Below are 20,252 nucleotides of genomic sequence, written 5' to 3'. Positions count from 1 at the left end.
TTTTATGGGCCTCTTCTGTGATTTTGTGCCAGATGAGCAGCCTCAGGAAGTGTTGGGCATTTCTGCCTAAATCAGTGCCACAGTGTTACTTTTCAGATTAATTAAGCCATGTGTAAAATAGTCACTCGAGGCATTCTTTACAGAACTGCAGTGCTAAAAAAAAACAAACTGCAGTGCTCTTGAAAAATATAAATTAATATTGAAACTAACTTAGAGAAATATTGTGCATCCTCAAAGAGTTTTCAGTAGGTTTGCTAACCTGTAGACTTGAAGGTAGGTCCTGAGGGCTGCAAAGAAAAGGAGGAGGTTGTGAACTGGCATCGATATACCTTCAGGTTACATTCCTCACTAGAGACAGGCAAGGAGAAAGGAATATACTTCCTCTACATTTTAAACACTTGATAAACGAGGAACTTATTCATCACTTGAGTTACCTGCTCTGGGAAGAGTTCATAGTATCCTACTTTTCCTTCAGGATGGCCTCAGCCCCTCTCAAGCTCAAGGAGCTGCATACACTGGCACCTCCCACACTGGCACTTGTTCCATGCTGTGAAGTGTCCATTACTGCCAGCATCAAAAGGCACAGCCAGTATGGCAGCAGTTTGTGAGGTGAGCAGTTAGCTGGCCTGGCATCCCACAGGGAGAACAGATGGTTCCTTTTCAAGGTAAGGATGTGGCAGTGCTACCAACTAGCGTGTCGCAGGATGCCCAGATGGCTCACCAAAAGGTTGAATTGTCATGGCAAAGAGGGAAAAGCATTTTAGGATTTATTGGGGGGTGTTAATGCATGAGATCGACCTGTAGGTAAAAAATAAGCATATTATATACAATAACAGCATGCAACTAGAATAAGCAATTTTGTCTATGTACCTGCCCACGTATTTATTTATCGTAATCGGCAAGTAAGGCTAAGTCTCAAAGTATTTATTTTATAATCTGTATTCCTTGTTTTTTTTCAACCTGTATGCTTAAACATACATGTTAAAGTGGCCAAAAGCTTTTGGGCACTTGTTTTCATGGGAAAGTAATAAAATTGCTTCTTACTCAAAATTGGCTTCTATGTGGACTTGGACAACATACAAGTAATGTTTAAATAAAGTTAATTTTCATATCAAGCTATATAATCATTCAGGGTTTTGGTTAAATAACAGGATGATAGTTTAATCTCTCCCTTATTGCTGTATGGAGGTTTAAAAAGGCAAGAAATTCAAATGGAGAAAAACTGTGCTGACATTTGAATGAAATGTATTTTTTTTAAAAGCATGTTTAGAAATTAGTAAGGCAGCCTTTTTTTGAACAGTACTGCAGGACTGTGAGAATAGCCTCAAGGCTGAAGTAATGGAAGTGATCTCCCCTACACCTTGGTACTGGGAGCTGAGTAGTGGGCTTCTCTACCACTGGACTACCTCCACAGCAGTTTATAATATTGATTGATTGATTGATTTAGTACTAGGGATCAAGTTTACAGCTTCACGCTTGCCAGGCAAGCACTTGTGCTACCAAGGTATATCCCCAGCCCAAATTTAACATTGAACTAATGTATTTTTTGTCTGTCTGTCTGTCTTCTTTCTTTCTTTCTTTCTTTCTTCGTACTGGGAATCGAACTCACAACCTTGCACTTGCCAGGCAGGTAATATGCTGCTGAGCTAATTCCCTAGCCTTTAATTTAATTATTTCATTTAATTTTGAAATGGCCTTGCTGACTTGTCCAGAGAGGGTTTGAGCTTGTGACCCTCCTGCCTCAGCCCTGTATGTGCTGAGATTATAGGCATGTTCCATCATGCCTTCCTGTGATACAATCACCAATGGAGAAATTATTGTTGGTGAGGCCTTTACGTTTTTTTAAGTTAAAACACGCAAGTTATAAGCATATAGGAAACATAAAAGCAGTAAAATTGATATTTATTCAGTACATTTAAATTATAACAGAAAATATTGTTCATTAAAAGTACATAACACTTCACACTGAGATATTTATCAATAAATGGGCACAGCTTGAGACCATATTCATGAGTGAAATAAATCAATCTCGCATGTGTGAATACCGAATAGTTTCCCTGATGTAAGTAATTATTCAAATATATAAAAGTATGTGGTAATCATGATTCCCCATTATGTGGCCTTGAAGCCTTATAAAGTTTTCACTTACTAATTGGAAAGGCTTTGTTCTGGGCTTCTTGATATGGAAATATTTGAAGCTATAGTGTATGAAGTTATATTCAAATATTTCAAGGAAAAACACAGACACTATGGTAACTACTATTAAGTCGGGTTATTTGGTGGTGAAGCACTAGGTTGCTGAAAGTCATGCTTTGACCTGTATTGTTATATTGTATGTCCTCTTTTATCTCAATCTCTCCCATATTCATTAAAAAAATTATTTAGTTATTTTTTATGGTTTTTTTAATTAAGGGGAAAAATTTTAAAAATTAGCAGGATATATTATAGTAACTTTTTTGATTTCCCTATTAACTTGTTTTGAAGTCCTGTAATACTCCCACCATCTTGTTTTGACTGATTAGACTCTGTTCCATTCTGCATGATAGTATCAAGTTTGAGGGTATAGGCAACTACTTTGAAGGCAATAAGATTCACTAAGATGCCCATTCTGGTTTGACTATTATCTCCTTTGGAAGTCCTGTAATGTTTACAATGTTTTAAGTTTTATTGGTCTTGAATATCTCTGCAAGCAGGGAGGGATTGCAGGTTCCTGAGGCACCTCGGCCTGTGGTAAGTGCTCAGCACACTCTGCCTAAATCTCAGACTGTTCCGGACGCCCCAGGCTTCCGGGTGCAGTGAAGTGGAGCAGCGGGTTAGAGACCACTACATCCGTCTCCCCATCCCAGCTGCACTTGGAGGTCTGCTGAGCTCCCGACGGGTGGGCGGGCCTACACTATCCCCCGAGCCCAGCCACGCCTAGCCATTGGTGTGCAGAGGAGGAGCTGGGCAGATCTGGAGTGCCTGCAGAAGCCCCTTCCTTTGTATGGAGGACTGAATATCTCTGCAAGCAGGGAGGGATCACAGGCTCCTGAGGCACTGCGGCCTGTGGTGAGTACCCTAACCCGGCTGCGGTTGAAGAGCTGTGGAGCTTCCAAGGGGCAGGTGGGCGCAGTGTCCCTGAGGCCCAGCTTGTCTGGAACTGCGGAGTTCTGAACAAGCAGAGGAGGGCCATTGGTTCTGCAGGCCCAATGGCTTGGGGTAGCGTGGTGCCAGAGTCTCAGTAGCTGCAAATATAGAAGGGGATTTTCAACAGATCCTGAGGAAGCTTTCAAGTAACACTTGAAACACAGAAATATAGGAACATAGGGAAAACCTTAGTACCGCAGTGGTAGGACAAGTGGCCATTCCCAGTATGTCAGTAGAGGCTGTCTTGGCCCCTGGAAGGTATGCCACCTTCGTAGCCTTGGGCTTAGTCAGCTACTAATTGGTGGGGGGGCATAGAAGCCACTGGACAGAGTCCACATCCTGCTGGGTAACCTTGGGGAGGGAGGGATCAAAAAATCCCCAGCCCCCCATGAGACCTTCTTGCTAATAAATTAGTGATGGGAATTCATGACATTCTAATACAATTGAGGGAAACTTATCTAACTCTACTGAATTGAAGGAATTTGAACTTGTTTGACCATGAGATTGTAAAGGATTTGAATGTGAAATTGAAGGTGCTCTTTACATGCCCCCTCTGGCCTGGTTTGAGCTGCTCCTGGAACATCTGGAGTGCCTTGTCTCCAGGCATGAACTCTTTCAGGATGACTATGGTGAAACAGCAGGTGCAGTGTCCTGCAGGTGTGTCCATTGAGATGGAAGTTCTGAAAGCACTGACGTCCTTATTTGAACATCACAAGGCCCTGGACCAAAAGGTACATCAGCCACGCTAGCGGTTCTGGGTTCTTACACTTGCTGTGTTCATGGCAGGCTTTGCATGTATTTGTTTAGCTTTACCATTTGTTAACTTTTTGAATTCTTGTAAACAGACCTTCTTTATTAAAAGGCAATGTTCTGTCTGATTAACAAGTAGTAACTGGAATGTGAGTCTTCAGTTGATTACTTGTGAATATTGACTTCCCATTAAGAACTGGATAGTGGTCATTTATTTAGGAACAAGAGTTTCCCAGCCTTAACATTTAAAGCCATTAACAAGGACATTTTCTTGACAATATTAGCAATGAAAGACATTGAAAGTACTTTATGAAATGCGTTTCATCAATATCAGGATAACTATACAGAAAGTGTGCGTATGCATATAAAAACTCAACTTTTCAGGTGCAAGAGCGATTTCGAGTAGCACTGGAAAGGTGCAGTTTGTTAGAAGAGGAACTTGGTGCCAAGCACAAGGAAGTAATTGTGGGACATCATCCTAGTCCTGAAAAGGGGAAATTATTTTATTTTAAACAGTATGAAGCCTGTCGTAGTTTGGGGTTAGACTTTTATTTCAGATTGCAAGAATCTCTAAATTCCTTGTCAAGCAGTGAGTACATTCTGTTTCTAGTAATCCGGTTCTATTCAGGATGGACAGCTTTGCCATGTACTGTCTTTTTTATACTATGTTCAGTACTGTAGAACTGTTTTTCCAAATGGAATTTTGCTGTCTTTACTCATTACTCTTCCATAAGTTATTGTAGTCTCATACTCAATTTCTGATTGTAGCTAATGATTCTTAAAGATCAGAATACTCAGAATAAAACACTAACAGATGGAGTGCTTGACATAAACCATAACAAGAAGATACACCAAGCACTAATGGAAAGGTAAGTCCTTGAGCTCTCTCTTTGTTCTGTTGCTGATTTCTTATGCTTCTTGGTTCGTGTGTGATGCTGTTTGAATGCTGTTGCTGGAATGGCCTGCTTGCAGCTAAAGTGATTGTGAGAGTCCTTTCATCCAACAGATGGCATAAATCCATTTTGATAGTCTCTATGCCCTAAAGTATTTTATTTGGTAGTACACTGAAGTTATTTAAGAGTGTCCATTTTACCCATCAAAGATCTTCTGCTGGCTTCTAAGCCATGAGGAAGACCTTGCCAAAATAATTGAGCTCCCAGAAGTCATAGATAAACAGTCGAAAGAGCAGAGTCAGATGAAGGAGCGCCTGGCTACACTTTCCAGCCATGTGTCAGAGCTGGAAGAAGATCTTGACACAGCTAGAAAGGATCTCATCAAGGCTGAAGAGATGAACACAAAATTGCAACGAGACGTTAGTGAAGTAAGTAATAATAAATATTACAGGGATGTCATAATGCTGAGTCCTTGGAGTGTTTAGGATAGTGATTCTTTTTTTTTTTCCTCCTTTCTTTGATCAGTTATTTTCAGCCTTAGTATTGTTGAATGAGTATAAATATGAATAATACAACACAGTACTGCTATCAGATTGTGACATACCCCTTGCATGTGGTTGGGAAATTTCTCCTTTCCTGTGGTCTTTAAAAAGGTAGAGGAGAAGTTGCCCAGCTTTTCCCACTTACGTTGTGGGAGTTTGTCCTCCACCCTCGTGTGGATTCTTCATCTTTGCAGCTTCTTGGCTGTCATCATGTGTTCTTCTTCTGTTCTGCTTCTCAAGTACATGCACTCCTTAAACAAGGATTTTTCAGTACTCTTTGTGCTATGAGCTGGCTTAAAGAGATGTGAGTACTCTCTGGGACTGTGGCAAAGGGAGCATTTTTTCCATATTTTCCTCATGCTCAGAGGTATGGTATTGAATTTTGGAGGGTACGTCAGCTCTAAGATGTGAATACTTTTTGGGTAATTTAGTCTTGGTGCTTATCTTGCTTATGAGATCTCATTTCATGTGAAATTGTATTTACAACATTCTGCTTTTCACATGTACTTGTATCTTTTTCTTTTTTCTGTTGCTGTACATTTTACTTTTTAGTGGCATTCTTTGCCAGCATATAATCAAATTAAGCAAGTCATTTTAGTGGAATGTTAAGTGTCACCCATCTGTTGTGTGACACTTGGATGTATTTATAATTTATACCATTAACTAACTGAGCAATCTTTTAAACGATTTTTCTTTTCCTTTTTTTTTTTTTTTTTTTTTTTTTGGCAGAATTGGGATTGAACCAAAGGCCTCCCACATACTAGGCAAGCACCAAACCACTCACCAAACCTTTTTTCTTTTTCTTTTTCTTTTGGTACTGGGAATTGTACTCATGACGTTGTGCTTGCCAGGCAAGTGCTATGCCATGGAGCTATATCCCTGGCCCTTTTTTCTTCTTTTCAAACTTCTATTTTATTATTTCTTGGTTTTTTTGAAACAGGGATCTTATGGTGTAAGTCAAGCTGACGTTGAACTCATGGCAATTCTCCTGCCTCAGCCTCTCACGTGCTGGGATTAAAGATGTGGCACAAAGCCTGGTATTGTATTTTAATCTTTTTGACAATCTCATTTTTCAGTTGTGTCCTTCTTTCCAGATATTTGTAAAAGAAGTGCAGGAACACGTCTGTAATCCCAGCTATTTGTGGACTGAAGTGGGAGTTTTGCCAGTTTAAGGTCAGCCTGGGCAATTTAGGAAGACACTGACTCAAAAAGGGCTTAGTAGCCCAAGCATAGTGGGTGAACCCTATCTTTCTAGCTACTCAGGAGACTGATGCAGACCATCATAAGGTCAAGGGTAGGCTGCACAATTTAGCAAGACCTTGTTTCAAAATTAAAAAGAAAAAATGATGGGACTATAGCTCAGTGTTAGAGTACCCCTGGCTTCTATTTCCAGTACTACAAACAACCATGGAAGAAAACTCTTTTTTCCTGGTTCTCTAATTCAGTATGCTGGCTGACAGTCTGTGTGCTTCCATTATTGGTTTGGATTTCCTGTACCACCCTTGTGTTTGTTTTATTTTAGCCATCTCCAGATTCAATTCTAATCCAGGCCCCAGGGCCCTATCAATTTGTAGTTTGTCCATCAAGCTCCCCTTCCAGCCCCTCCCCATTCTGTGATGGCTCTGCACAGGTAACCAGGCAAGCACCTATGAGTCTGAGCTGGATTATGACTATTAGTGGGGTTTGGGGTTTTTGTCATTATACATGTATTTTGCTCAGTAGTGATCAATTATATTTAATATATAATTTGTCAACGTGGTTACAAGCAGGATATAATTGGTTGAGTGTTTTTCCTTACATTGTGTAGGATCTGCATGATTCATGAGTGAAGTATTTGCTTTGTTAAGAAATAATCTGGGCTTAGTGCAGTGGCACATGCAGTGGTAATGCCAGCTACTGGGGAAGCTAAGAAGGAGGATTATAAGTCTGAGGCCAGCATGAGCAGTTTATCGATGTCCTGTGTCAAAATAAAAATATAATCATGGCTGGGAATGTAGTTTGTTGAGGGCCCCAGCTGGATTCAACCCTGCATACTGCAGAAGCAAGAGGAGGGGCCACTCCTGAGTATAAAATTAATGGAAACTTTATACAGACAATACGAATCAGATTTTATTGATTATAATCAGAATTCTAAATCTCATCAACTTATTGGGCATATGCTATAGTTTTTAATGGACTACTTTTTAATTAAAATACCTCCCACCTAGTACTGGGCTAGCCTTTATTGTTACGCATTTTAGGATGCCTAGCTTTCTTTTATTTTTTTCCATTCTGCTGTTTGTATTCCACAGTACCTGGGAAGGAATCCAGGCCTGTGCATGAGATACACACATGACCCTTTTTTTTCAGTATTATTTTTTATTGTGAGACAGGATCCTGCTAAATTGCCCAGCTGAGCTCAAACTTGGCAGCCTTGCTGCCTCAGCCTACCAGAGTGCTGTGATTTAATGTGTATGCCACTGCACGTGGGGATAAATGATATATTTTGAGAAGTTGTAAATCAAATTCTAGGTGAAGATTTTACTGTATTGCACAAAAAATGATTAACTAAAAATAAGTCTGTTCAGTTTTTTGTGTTTTTCTGAGACAGGATCTCGCCATGCAGTGCAGGCTGGCTTTGAACTCATGTAGTGCAGGTTGGCCACGAACTCCTGGCAGTTCTCCAGCCTTAGCTTCCCAAATGCTGGGATTATAAGTGCACTCCACCATGCCTGGCTGTTCAGTTTTATAATAGATGTTGCTGTAACATCTTGTCATCATGGGAATATTAGAGAGTAGGTGATTATCAGGGCCCTTTGTTCTATACAGTGCCATGCTTTAAATTGCCTGTGTTTAAACAGAATTTGCTGTTTGAGTAGTAATTTATAGTGTTTTCTAGTAAACCTTGGATAACTTAGATTTAAATTTGTGATAAGGGGTTGGGGATTTAGCTCAGCAGCATAAGCACCTGCCTTTAAAGCAGGCAATTGATCCCCGGTACCGATAAAAAGGAAAAAGACAAATAAATAGATAAATAAATTTGTAATAAAAAATTATTGGATTTCAAGTTATTATTTCCTCTAAATCCTGTCTCCCTTATTTCTGTCTTGTCCTTCATATTGTAATATATTTGCTTGTGTAGATCCTTGAATTTTTAATATTAAATCTGGTCTCTATTTCTTTGCATGTGTCTTGTCAGCCTAGCGACTTAAGGAAATATCATAGAAAGCTTAATTGTCCAGTAACTGAGCATAGCTTTGTATCTCCCTAATGCATGGATGAGTATTATATGTCACACACATAAGTGTAATGTTGTCATTATATTGCAATGAATAACTGATGTTTTATTGGAAATGTTTAAACTGACATGCCATATCACAAGTTACTGTTCTCTTGGCAATCAGCCATCCATGGATCATGGGGACAGATGTCAGTGTTTGCTACGTTCAGTGCTTTTGCCTCTAACCATTGAATGCATGTGTATAATAGACATAGAATTTAGGATTTGAAAGGAGGGAGTGATTAAAGCAGAGCCATAGGCTTTAGATTGAGGAAAACCAGTTTTTCTGATATGGATGGCTAAAACTTAGCAAGCACTGCTCTCTGCCAGGTGCCAAACTCAGTGCTTGGCCATTTTGTTGCTATATTTAGTCCACAATCACATCCCTGTTGAGAAACCAGTTGCTGTGCTTACCCCATTTACAGATGGGCAAACTGAAGCTTAGATCACATGATGTGCCGAGCAGGTATAGTTAAGTTAAGTCTGGTTTGATTTCAAAACCTGGACCACTTCTCCCTTGGGCCTGGATTGGTCAAGATGCTCTGGTCTGCTGGGAGTCTACCTCTGAGAGTAAATCTTGGGGGTAAAAACAGTGCTCCAGGAGCAGTGGGGATGGGGGCCTTTCTTTTTGTCGATCTAGAAGCTCCCCCTAATGCCTGCTGCCTCTGGCCCTGTGCCATGCCCGCTTCATGCTTCCTGCCTTCCTGGTGGTGCACTTGTGGGGCAGTGCTGCCGCAGGTGCCAAGTGGTGATTGTCCTCAGCAGCTGTGTGTGAGCTTCTCTATGGGGCTGAGCAGAAGGGTAATTTAGTAAGCACACGGGTACAGATCCTCACTCTGTTGCTGATTTGTTCCTTGGCCCAGTGGAACTGTGGCTTGCTCTTTTTTAAGTGAGGAAGTGATCCACACAGTAATGCTGCACGGAATGGCCATGATCTGTGCCTGCCCAAAGTGAGATGCCGCACTTTCACCAGCAGCCGGCCACAGAGCTTACCTCTGTTCAGTGGACTTGAGTGTGATTTGGATATTTTGGTTTTGGCAGTAAGAATTTCTCAGCAAAGGAAGCAGTCTGTTGACTTACGGTAGACACGGTAGGTTGGTCTTGTTCACTGGTCATCTCTCCTCAGCATGCAGCCTGGTGACTTAGAGGAGACTTGTCCTGGGCTGGTCGTGAAGATTAGCTTAATGGTGAGTCTAAGAACAGCAAACATCGGCCAGACAAAGACCGGTATGGGATGGTTCCTTCTTCACTTCGGTTTAACTGGGCAGACCGAGGGGACTTCTTGGCACTTGTAGACAGGTCTGAGACAAGGCAGCGGGTCCTAGCCTTGGGCTTTCGTCCTACAAGAGAACAGAAGCAGAATGAAGGCCTGGTTCAGTGAGCCTGCAAGGCTCTGGGCAGAGCGGGGGCCAGTATAGGGGAGTCTGGTGCAAGAATCTCTTTGTGCATGGAGCATACGTATAGTACCCTACTTCTTCTTTGTTCTTTTCTATTTTAACAAATGATTGTTTTAACCTGAAATTTTAAATGATGCCTGGCAAACAACAAGGTCCTAAATTTGATTTCTGGTTCCCTCCCAAAAGTTTTTTTGAACTTTTATGATTCATGTTGGTAATTTCAAGCATGATGGCCTTTTTTAGCGATGAGATTGCTGGAGGTTAAACACAGGGCCTGAACATGCTAAGTAAGCATGCTCTGGTTACCCCAGCGCACGGCAGTCTTTCTTTTGTTACTACAATTAGAAATGAGAGCCAGACAAGGTGGTATATGCCTGTAATCCCAGCACTCCGGAGGCTGATACAGGAGGACTGCTGGAGTTTGAAGCCAGCCTGGGCTACAGTGTGAGTTCATGGCCAGCCAGAATTGTATAATGAAACCTTATCTCAGAAATGAGAGAGAAAGATATGGAATTTATCTGTTTATCTGTTAAGATTATATCCTAAATGCTCTCAGCTCACATTAATCTAGTTGGTCTTCAGTGAGCTCCTGCAGGACTATAATGGAATCTGTATCTTTTATACCATAGCACTCACAAAGAAGTTAACTATTCACCTCTTGTTGTTCTCCATGAATGTTTCATGAAATCTAGTCCTGCTTCAAAACCTGAAAATAACCTTCTAAACAGAGCCTACCCAGGGTAAAAGGGTTCACATGTGCACAGTTTCCACAGTCCTGCCTTCCTCAACGCATAGGCACACTCATGGGCCATCCCCTAAAAGAAAACCCAGAGTCTGCGCGACACTCTTTTAATAATATACCCAGGATTATTATTTTTTTTATTTAAGGAGAAAAAGAAAAGAAAAAACAGAAAATGGGTACAAGTAATACGGAATTTCAAAAAAAATAAACAGTGGGAAATCACTACTTAATAGATTACATACTGTCATCTTAGAAATGGTTGTTCAAGTTACAGAATTAAAGCATATAAAGTGGACATTCAAACAGTGAGACTGCAAACAGTTCTGTTCAATGATCCAACAAAAACTTAGCAATATGGTTATCTATGTTATACGCTTAAATATACATGCAGTTATATCCTTTCTTTTCCTCTCTTTATTACTATGACAATTATGCATTTTGGGTTTTATTACTTCCACAGTTCTTACTACTTTTTATTTGAAGAGAATAAAACCAAATGTGACATAACAAAACAGAGTCAGTCAAATCAAAAGAAGGGACATAGTACATAATATAAAAACAGACGACAAGGTGATGATCAATGGTTACCATAATGCCTCTTGCTATCTTAAAGAATTGCCTATATCATCAGTTATAATAAAACTGAAAACAGTAAAGAACAAAAGCAATAAAACCAAAACATGGGAGATATTGCCGGACTTCAAAAAAAGGCAATAGTCAAACCAAAAACCCAGGAATATTTTATCAAGCCACATGTAAGTAAGATTTTAGGCCGCATGCAAATGCTTCCACTTGTAACATGTGGTCCAGATAGTGAGAAACAGAAGCCACACACATGCATATTTGGGTCTTGGCTCATGCTGTCCTTGTCTTGTTTCCTGCTAGCGGTAAAGGTATTGACAGTTTCCCTGAGGCTTCGGCCCCCACTAGTGTTCCTTTTGAGTGCCATCGGGAACTGAAGATACGTGTCACAGGCTCTTCAGTAATGAGAGTAACTTTGTTATCTTGAAGGGATAAAGTGCAGTGAACAGGCAAAGTCCATCTGCCTCTTAGAGGCTAGGAAAGGCTCAGTAGCAAGTGGCCTCCCACACAGAACTTCAATGACTGTACGTTTTCCTATGTGCTATGACTATCTACATTTACATACTCTATATCACTGTGTGTAAGCTCCAATAACTTTCTCAATTAACACTACTTTTTATTTGTTTTTAATATAATGAATTTTAGAACAACAAAAAATAAACCTTCTGCTGAGTTTTGTTGATTTTGATATCTCTCATTTGATTTAATCACATTATACATTTGGAGGAGGCTGGATGACAATCTTTTCCATGGTGACTGCTAATAATTTCTTAGTAAGCAAAATGCCATTTAAACTTTACAACTCTGACTTTCCTATTTAAAGCTGTACATTTCTCTATGGACTTAAACACTGGAAATCAGAAACTCTGATCAAAGAATTGATTCACAAAAAAAAAATATTGCAAGTTCCCAAGCAATTTTCTACACAACTGTTGCCTGACAGAATTCTCTGCCTGCCTTCTGTAGGTTTCTGGATTCCTGCTAACCATGATGCATTAATTTAGAATTCAAGGGGCTGGGGATTTAGCTCAGCGGCATAAGCGCCTGCCTTGCAAGCAGGCAGTTCTGAGTTCGATCCCCGGTAGCGATAAAAAGGAAAAAGACAAAAAAAAATAGAATTGAAGATTACCTGCTCTTCTATCCTAAGGTATTATGAGTATCTTCTTCCATTAGTTATTCATCATGGATAACCAAACAGCAGTTGTGGTATCCAACTGTATCAATAGTAACTATCCTAACAAGAAGGAGCAAACTCCTTGCAGGGACTCTGCATTTTCCTTAATATTAGAGGACTTATTAGTGGAATCAAAATTCTACTTAAATATTCTAAGAAAAGTGGGGTTTTGGTTACTATTAACGAAAGAAAATCTACAAGTCAGTGTATACATCTTAGCTTTTACACCAGGTCAATTTATTGCATAATTATTTCCACCTAGCAATACATTGTAAAAAAGTAAAAAACTGCCAAGTGTGGTGGTCCAAGCCTATAGACTCAGCACTTTGCAGGCTGAGGCAGGAGGACTGCCATGAGCTTGAGGCTAGCTCGGGCTACGTTCAAGGCCAGCCTGGACTACACAGCCACATCTTGTCTCAAAAATAAATCAATATAAAAAACTAATGGTACATAATCCTTCTGTAGGCCCAGAAAGATGGGGAAGGACTGTCTTTCTGAGTCACCACTGTTAAAAAAGGTGCCTGTACGTTGGGTGTGGTAGCACATACTGGTAATCCTAACACCTGGAGGAGCAGGAGGACAAAGCTGGAGACCACAGTGAGTTAGAGGCTGGTGTGGGCTACATAGTGAGTTCAGGGCCAGCCTGAACTACAGAGCAAGACCCTATCTCAAAATCAAACAAAACAAGACAAAACCAACCAAACAACAACAAGGACAAAAAATAGCAGCTGCAAACTCAGTTTATAAAGTCAAACACTTCTGCAGTGCAACTGATTTTCTGCTTTAAAGCTTTCAGTCCTCTGGATGTTTGTTTTCTCCCCTTGTGTGATGACGGGGACTGAACACAGGACTCTGGCACTGAGCTACATCCTCAGACCTTTGTTCACTCTGAGACAGGGTCTTACTGTCACTAACTTGCCTAGATAGGGTTTGAAGTTGCCATTCTCCTGCCCTAGCCTCCTGGAGTGCTGTTACTGGAGGTGTGCATCAGCACCCCAGCTGTCTGTTCTCTTATCTGTCTAAGGTTCTCTACAGGCAATCACAGGTATTTCTGTGTAAATCTGAAAGAACTTCCCTCAACCCAGCCCATAAAAGAAGCTGCTTCTCACATGGATTCAGGCCTGGCTGTGTCTACATCAGCTCTGAGCCAACACGGTGAATCTCACAATATCTCTGACTATAATGCTGCACCCCAGACCAAGCTACTATGCAAAGGACTTAACTGGGCCGTCTTCGTCACTACGTGGGCAAATTCTTGATCTGATTTAAAAACGTTCCCATAATTTAGTAAATTTTCCATTGTAACCCCTATCAGATTTGTTGAAGAAAATAAAAACCTTTAAGAAGATTCAAACACCAACTCTTAGACCACTCATTTTCCTACAGGAGGCTGAGGCAAGAGGATTGATATGAGTTCAAGAAGCAGCCCAACCCCCACTCTAAGGTTCTGCCACTTCTGCGAATTACTGCTAACATGCAAGACTCACTGGCTCTGGGACTTTGCTCATCCTGATGACAAGCTGCTCAAGTTACTTTTAAAGTAGGTAATTATTCTTTCACAAATCCATTCCTCTAAAAAAATTTCTATGTAGAATATTTACCAAATAGTTTTCACAACATCTAGAAAACACCTCCAAGTACAGGTTGCTATGAGGGTTTTTCTTTGATTTGAAGACTTCCCTTTTTCTCAGTGCATATTTATCTCAGTATAAATCCCCATATGTTCTATTTTATAATCTGCTTAATGAAGTCATTCACCTATGAACGTTTTATTAATAAGTTAATGTTATTAAACATTACGTCACTTTTAATGTCTATTTTATTTTTGATCAAACAATGTATGTTATAAAATACAGTGGTATTATAGTTCACGAACTTCATTTGTTCTATAACTTTGGAAAAACATGTCTGGGAAACATGATTGCAGTTGTGCTTGTCATCCATTGCAGAATTTGCAAACAAATACAATTTGCCAAATACTTCTATTTGTGAACCAAAGTGCTTGCAAACAAAAATGTTCATGAACCAAGACAAAACTGTGCCACACATTTTTCAAGAATCCTGGTGTGTGTATTTCGGGTTACTAAGGAGAGCAAATGCCCTGAAGTTCTCTGCCACCTGCTCCTTTAATCAAGGTACTAATACTGAACAGAATATCTTTCAATGCAAATGAATGACTCAAAGTACCTCCCCAAATACAACTTATTAAAATCAGAAAACAGTCGTAAAACCCATTACCTGTCGATGTATAGAATCTTTATTTGCAATTTCATTTTCAAGTTCGTCACTGAGGTCATGCACAGATGTGGCTTCAGGCTGTGCAGCAAGGTAGTGTTTTTCCAGCGTAGTGATTCTTTCCTCCATTTGTTCATTCTGGGCCATTGCCTAAATTAGGTATTTCAGAGGGGTAAAAGGACAAGTAATTAACGCACAAAACATTAATACACTTCAGTGAGAAAATACTGGACACAATCCTAAATTCAAATCAAACACAAAGCTACACTGATGTCCTCAAAACTAAACTGATGGACACTATCTCTGGAGCCCAGCCTATTTGGGACTCCTGCACCGTCTGGGTGCCGAGGAAGGGCTGGGCGGGTCTGGGGCACCTGCATCTGCCTCTCCGTGTGTCTGGAGGACTGTGGATATCTCAGCAAGCAGGGGATCATCACCAGTTTCAAAGGCCCCCCGGCCTGTGGTAAGTGCTCAGTGCACTCTGCCCCAAGCCCAGACTCTTCAGGACCCTCCAGGCTTCCAGTGGCAGTGAATTGCTTAAGTGGGTTTGAGGCCTCTACGTCCACCTCCCTATTCTGGCTGCGCTTGGAGAACTGTGGAGCTTCCAGCAAGCAGATGGGTGCACAGTGTCCCTGGAGCCCAGCTTATCTAGAACTACGGAGTTCTAAACGGCAGAAGAGGGCCATTGGTTCTAGTGGGCCCAGTGGCTTGGAGGAACTGGGTGCCAGAGTGCCAGGAGGTGCGAACATAAAAGTGGATTTCCAACAGACCCTGAGGAAGCTTTCAAATAACACTTGAAACAGAAATATAGGAAAATGACAAAACAAAAGACCAAATTACAACCTCAAACCTCCAGCACACCTCAAGAAACCCTAGGAGCGATGTATACAGAAGAAAATGTATGCCATTCACCTCAAATATCGGACATAATAGCTACTGAAATTAACAAGCAACTCCAGGAAGCTTTAAAGGAATTCAAACTCAAAAAAATCTCCCAGGTAAAAGAAGAAATGATAAAGGAAATGAAAGAGATTCTGAATATCTCTAAAGAAAACACAGTTAAAAAATTGGAGGAACTAAACAAAAAGATAGAATCCCTAGATGAGCAATATAAGAAACAAACAGAATACATAATGCAGATGCACAGAGATACACAGGAAATAAAAAACTCCACTGAAAGTTGTAAAAACCGCCTCAATGAAAGTGAAGATAGAATTTCAGACCTTGAAGACAGGATTGCAGCTAGTGAACAGGAAAGGAAAGATCTTTTAAAAATAAAAAGGAATCAGGAAATTCAACAACTGCAAGATGATGCAAAGAAAAATAACATAAGATTGATAGGAATTAATGAAAAAGAAGGAGACAACATAAAGGATGTCAAGAGGATATTAAGAGAAGTAATAGGTGAAAATTTCCCAACCATGAGATCAGAAACCGACATCAGGTTCAGTGAAGCCTATAGAATTCCAAATAGTCATAACCAAAATAAAACTACACCCAGACATATAATAATCACCATCCTGGAAATCCAACACAAGAATAGATTATTAAAAGCTGTCAGAGAGAAAAGACAAATCACTTATAAAGGGAAACCTATCAGAACACAGCAGACTTCTCAGCATAAACAATAAAGTCAAGAAGAACATGGAGTGAAATATTCCAGATCCTAAAGCAAAATGATTTCCAATCTAGACTGATGTACCCTGAAAACCTATCATTCAAAATTGATGGTGAAATAAGATACTTCCATGGCAAAGAACAGCTGAAGAACTTCATGAACACCAAGCCAACACTGCAAAAAATATTGAGGGACAGTTTAGATATACAAGAAAAAAACCACTAAGCAAAGAAGATAATTAAACAGAACAGAAAGATAAAGATGCAACAGCAGAGAGATAACATGTCAACAATAAACCATCATATAACAGTTATAACCATTAATGTAAATGGTCTCAATGCACCAATCAAAAGAAACAGACTAGCAGAATGGATCAAGAAACAAAATCCAACCATATGCTGTTTACAGGAAACCCATCTAACCCAGAAGGATACTCACAGACTGAAAGTCAAAGGATGGAAAACAATTCTTCATGCAGCAGGAATCCAAAAAAAAGCAGGAGTAGCCATTCTGTTTGCAAACAACGTGAACTTTAAACCAACAAGGATCATAAAAGACAAAGAAGGTCACTACATACTCATTAGTGAAAAACTCCAAGAGGAAGAGATAACTATCTTAAATATATATGCACCAAACTCCAGAGCACCCAGTTATATGAAACAACTATTAACAGAAATGAAAACTCAAATTATCAGTAACACAACCATAATAAGAGACCTTAACATGCCTTTGACACCAAGGGACAGATCAACCAGACAGAAAATGAGCAAAGAAATAACAGAACTGAATCACACCTATAAACAAATGGGACTTGATAGACATATACAGAATGTTCCACCCAACAACATCCAGCACACCTCAAGAAACCCTAGGAGCGATGAATACACATTCTTCTCAGCAGTACATGGGTGGCTCTCTAAAATAGACCAAATATTTGTTCACAGAACATATTTAAACAAATGCAAAGGAGTTGAAATCATCCCTTGCATGTTATCGGATCATAGCGCTCTGAAATTAGAAATTAATGATAAAAGATACTGCAAAAATCCCGCAAACACATGGAAACTGAGTAACACACTCTTGAGTAATCAGTGGGTCACAGAGGAAATTAAAGAAGAAATTAAACAATACCTACAAGAAAATGAAAATACAGACACAACTTACGGGAATCTCTGGGATGCAATGAAAGCCATCCTCAGAGGAAAATTCATTGCATTGAGTTCCCACATCAGGAAACAGAACGAATACAAATAAATAACCTGTTGCTACACCTCAAACAGCTAGAAAAAGAAGAGCAAGTCAAGCCCAAAGCCAAAAGAAGGGAGGAAATTATAAAAATTAGAAATTATAAAAATTAGAAATCAACTCAATAGAGACTAAGAAAACAATCCAATGAATCAAAGAGTTGGTTCTTTGAAAGAATAAATAAAATCGATAAGCCCCTAGCCAACGTTATTTTAAAAAGGGAAGAAAAAGCTCAAATTCATGCAATAAGAAATGAAAAAGGTGAAATCACTACAGACTCTACAGAAATACAGAAGATCATCAACACCTATTTCGAAAACCTCTACTCTCAAAGATTTGATAACACAGAAGAAATAGACAGATTCCTAGAAACATATGAAGTACCAAAGCTAGATCACGAGTATGTAAAACTGCTGAATAACCCAATCTCTCTTAATGAAATTGATAGTGTAATTAAGTCCTTACCTACAAAGAAGAGCCCAGGCCCAGATGGATTCACTGCAGAATTCTATAAGAAATACAAAGAAGACCTAATGCCAACACTCCTCAAACTATTTAATGAAATTGAAAGGGAAGCAATCCTTCCTAAGTCATTCCTGGAAGCAAATATTACTCTAGTACCAAAACCTGAGAAAGACCCAACTAAAAAAGAGAACTATAGACCGATCTCCCTAATGAACACAGACACAAAAATCCTGAATAAAATATTGGCAAACAGGATGCAGCAAATCATCAAGAAGATTATACACCATGACCAAGTGGGATTCATCCCAGGAATGCAGGGATGGTTCAACATACGTAAATCAATAAATGTAATCCACCATATCAATAAAGCCAAAAGTAACAATCACATGATCATTTCTATAGATGCAGAAAAAGCCTTTGATAAGGTCCAACATTCATTCATGATAAGAACTTTACAGAAACTTGGAATAGATGGTCTTTACCTCAATATAATAAAGGCCATTAATGACAAACCAAAAGCCAGCATCATACTAAATGGCCAAAAATTGAAAGCCTTTACTTTAAAATCAGGCACAAGACAAGGATGTCCTTTATCACCACTCCTATTTAATATAGTACTGGAAGTAATAGCCAGAGCAATTAGACATGAGAGAGAAATAAAAGGGGTAAAGATAGGAAAAGAAGTTAAATTGTCATTGTTTGCAGATGACATGATACTCTACATAGAAGACCCCCTAAATTCTATTGAAAGACTCTTAGATATAATAAATTAATTCAGTAATGTAGCTGGATACAAAATCAATACTCAGAAATCAATAGCATTCCTATACACTAACAGCAAAATCACAGAGAGGGAAATAAGAGAAACCACACTCTTCACACTAGTAAGCAAAACCATGAAATATTTAGGAATTACTCTTACGAAAGAAGTGAAAGACCTATACAGGGAAAATTATAATACACTGAAAAAAGAAATTGAACATGATCCCAGAAAATGGAAAGACATTCCTTGCTCACGGATAGGAAGAACAAACACTGTGAAAATGGCCATTCTCCCAAAGCTGTTATACAGATTCAATGCAACCCCAATAAAAATACCATCAACATACCTTATAAATCTAGAGAAATCACTCCTAATATTCATCTGGAACCAGCTAGAATAGCAAAGGTAACTCTAAGCAGCAAAGGCAAGGCAGGAGGCATCACAATCCCTGACTTGAAGTTATACTACAAAGCAACAGTAGTAAAATCAACATGGTATTGGAATCAAAACAGAGCCGAAGATCACTGGAATAGATCAGAAGATACAACCACAACTACAAACAAACTCAACCACCTTATCTTTGATAAAGGAGCCAAGCAGGTTCACTGGAAGAACAAGAGTCTCTTTAATAAATGGTGTTGGAAAAACTGGCTCTCCATTTGCCGAAAACTAAAGCTAGACCCATGCCTATCACCATGTACTAAATTAAAATCTAAATGGGTCAAAGATCTGAATATTAAAACAGAAACACTAAATCTATTGGAAGACAAATTGGGTAGAAACGTTGAAGACATAGGGGTAGGTAGAGAATTCATGAACAGGACTCAAACCGCACAGGAAATACTTCCCAGAATCAATAACTGAGACTACTTCTTATTAAAATGTTTCTGCATGTCAAAAGAAATCTCCAGCATAGTGAAAAGAAAACCCACAAACTGGGAAAAGATCTTAGTGAACTCCCCATCAGACAAGGGACTTTTGTCTAAAACATATAAAGAATTAAAAAAACTCAGACCCCCAAAATTCAAAGATCCAATCCAAAAATGGGCATCTGAGATGAATACACAATTCTCAGATGAAGAAATACAAATGGCAAATAAATACATGAAAAAATGTTCATCATCATTGGTCATTAGAGAAATGCAAATTAAAACCACACTGAGATACCATCTCACTCCTGAAAGAATGGCCAGGATCAAGAAAACTAACAACAACAAATGCTGGAGAGGCTGTGGGGAAAAAGGAACTCTCCTACACTGCTGGTGGGAGTGTAGACTGGTACAACCTTTGTGGAGGTCAGTCTGGAGATTTCTCAAAAAGCTGGGATTGGAAGTCCCATTTGTTTCAGCTATTCCACTTCTAGGCATATTCCCAGAAGAACTGAAAGCATCATACCACAGTGATATATGTGCACCTATGTTTATAGCAGCACAATTTGTAATCGCCCAATCTTGGAAACAA

At 39.5% G+C, this 20,252-nt stretch overlaps 1 protein-coding gene across 34 annotated transcripts in view; it reads right to left on the bottom strand.

Annotated features, from left to right (window-relative positions):
* Nucleotides 1–1,885: 1,885 nt before the first annotated feature.
* LOC134470915 (src substrate cortactin-like) overlaps nt 1,886–20,252 on the bottom strand; it is a 51,400-nt gene continuing 33,033 nt past the window's right edge. For 32 of the 34 annotated variants that reach the window (XR_010040149.1, XR_010040138.1, XR_010040157.1 and 29 more), the window contains 2 exons: nt 14,704–14,850; nt 1,886–9,910 (listed from right to left, as the gene is read on the bottom strand). The gene's annotated coding sequence lies outside the window, so the exon portion shown is untranslated. The remainder of the gene's footprint in view (nt 9,911–14,703; nt 14,851–20,252) is intronic. The other 2 variants (XR_010040164.1, XR_010040163.1) reach the window with 2 other exon arrangements.

Source organism: Cavia porcellus, unplaced genomic scaffold, assembly GCF_034190915.1.
Source record: "Cavia porcellus strain 051 isolate PalLab524CR breed Dunkin Hartley unplaced genomic scaffold, mCavPor4.1 scaffold_17, whole genome shotgun sequence".
NCBI lineage: Eukaryota > Metazoa > Chordata > Mammalia > Rodentia > Caviidae > Cavia > Cavia porcellus.
Note: the sequence above shows the minus strand (reverse complement) of the source record. Positions and strands in the feature narration are given on the sequence as shown.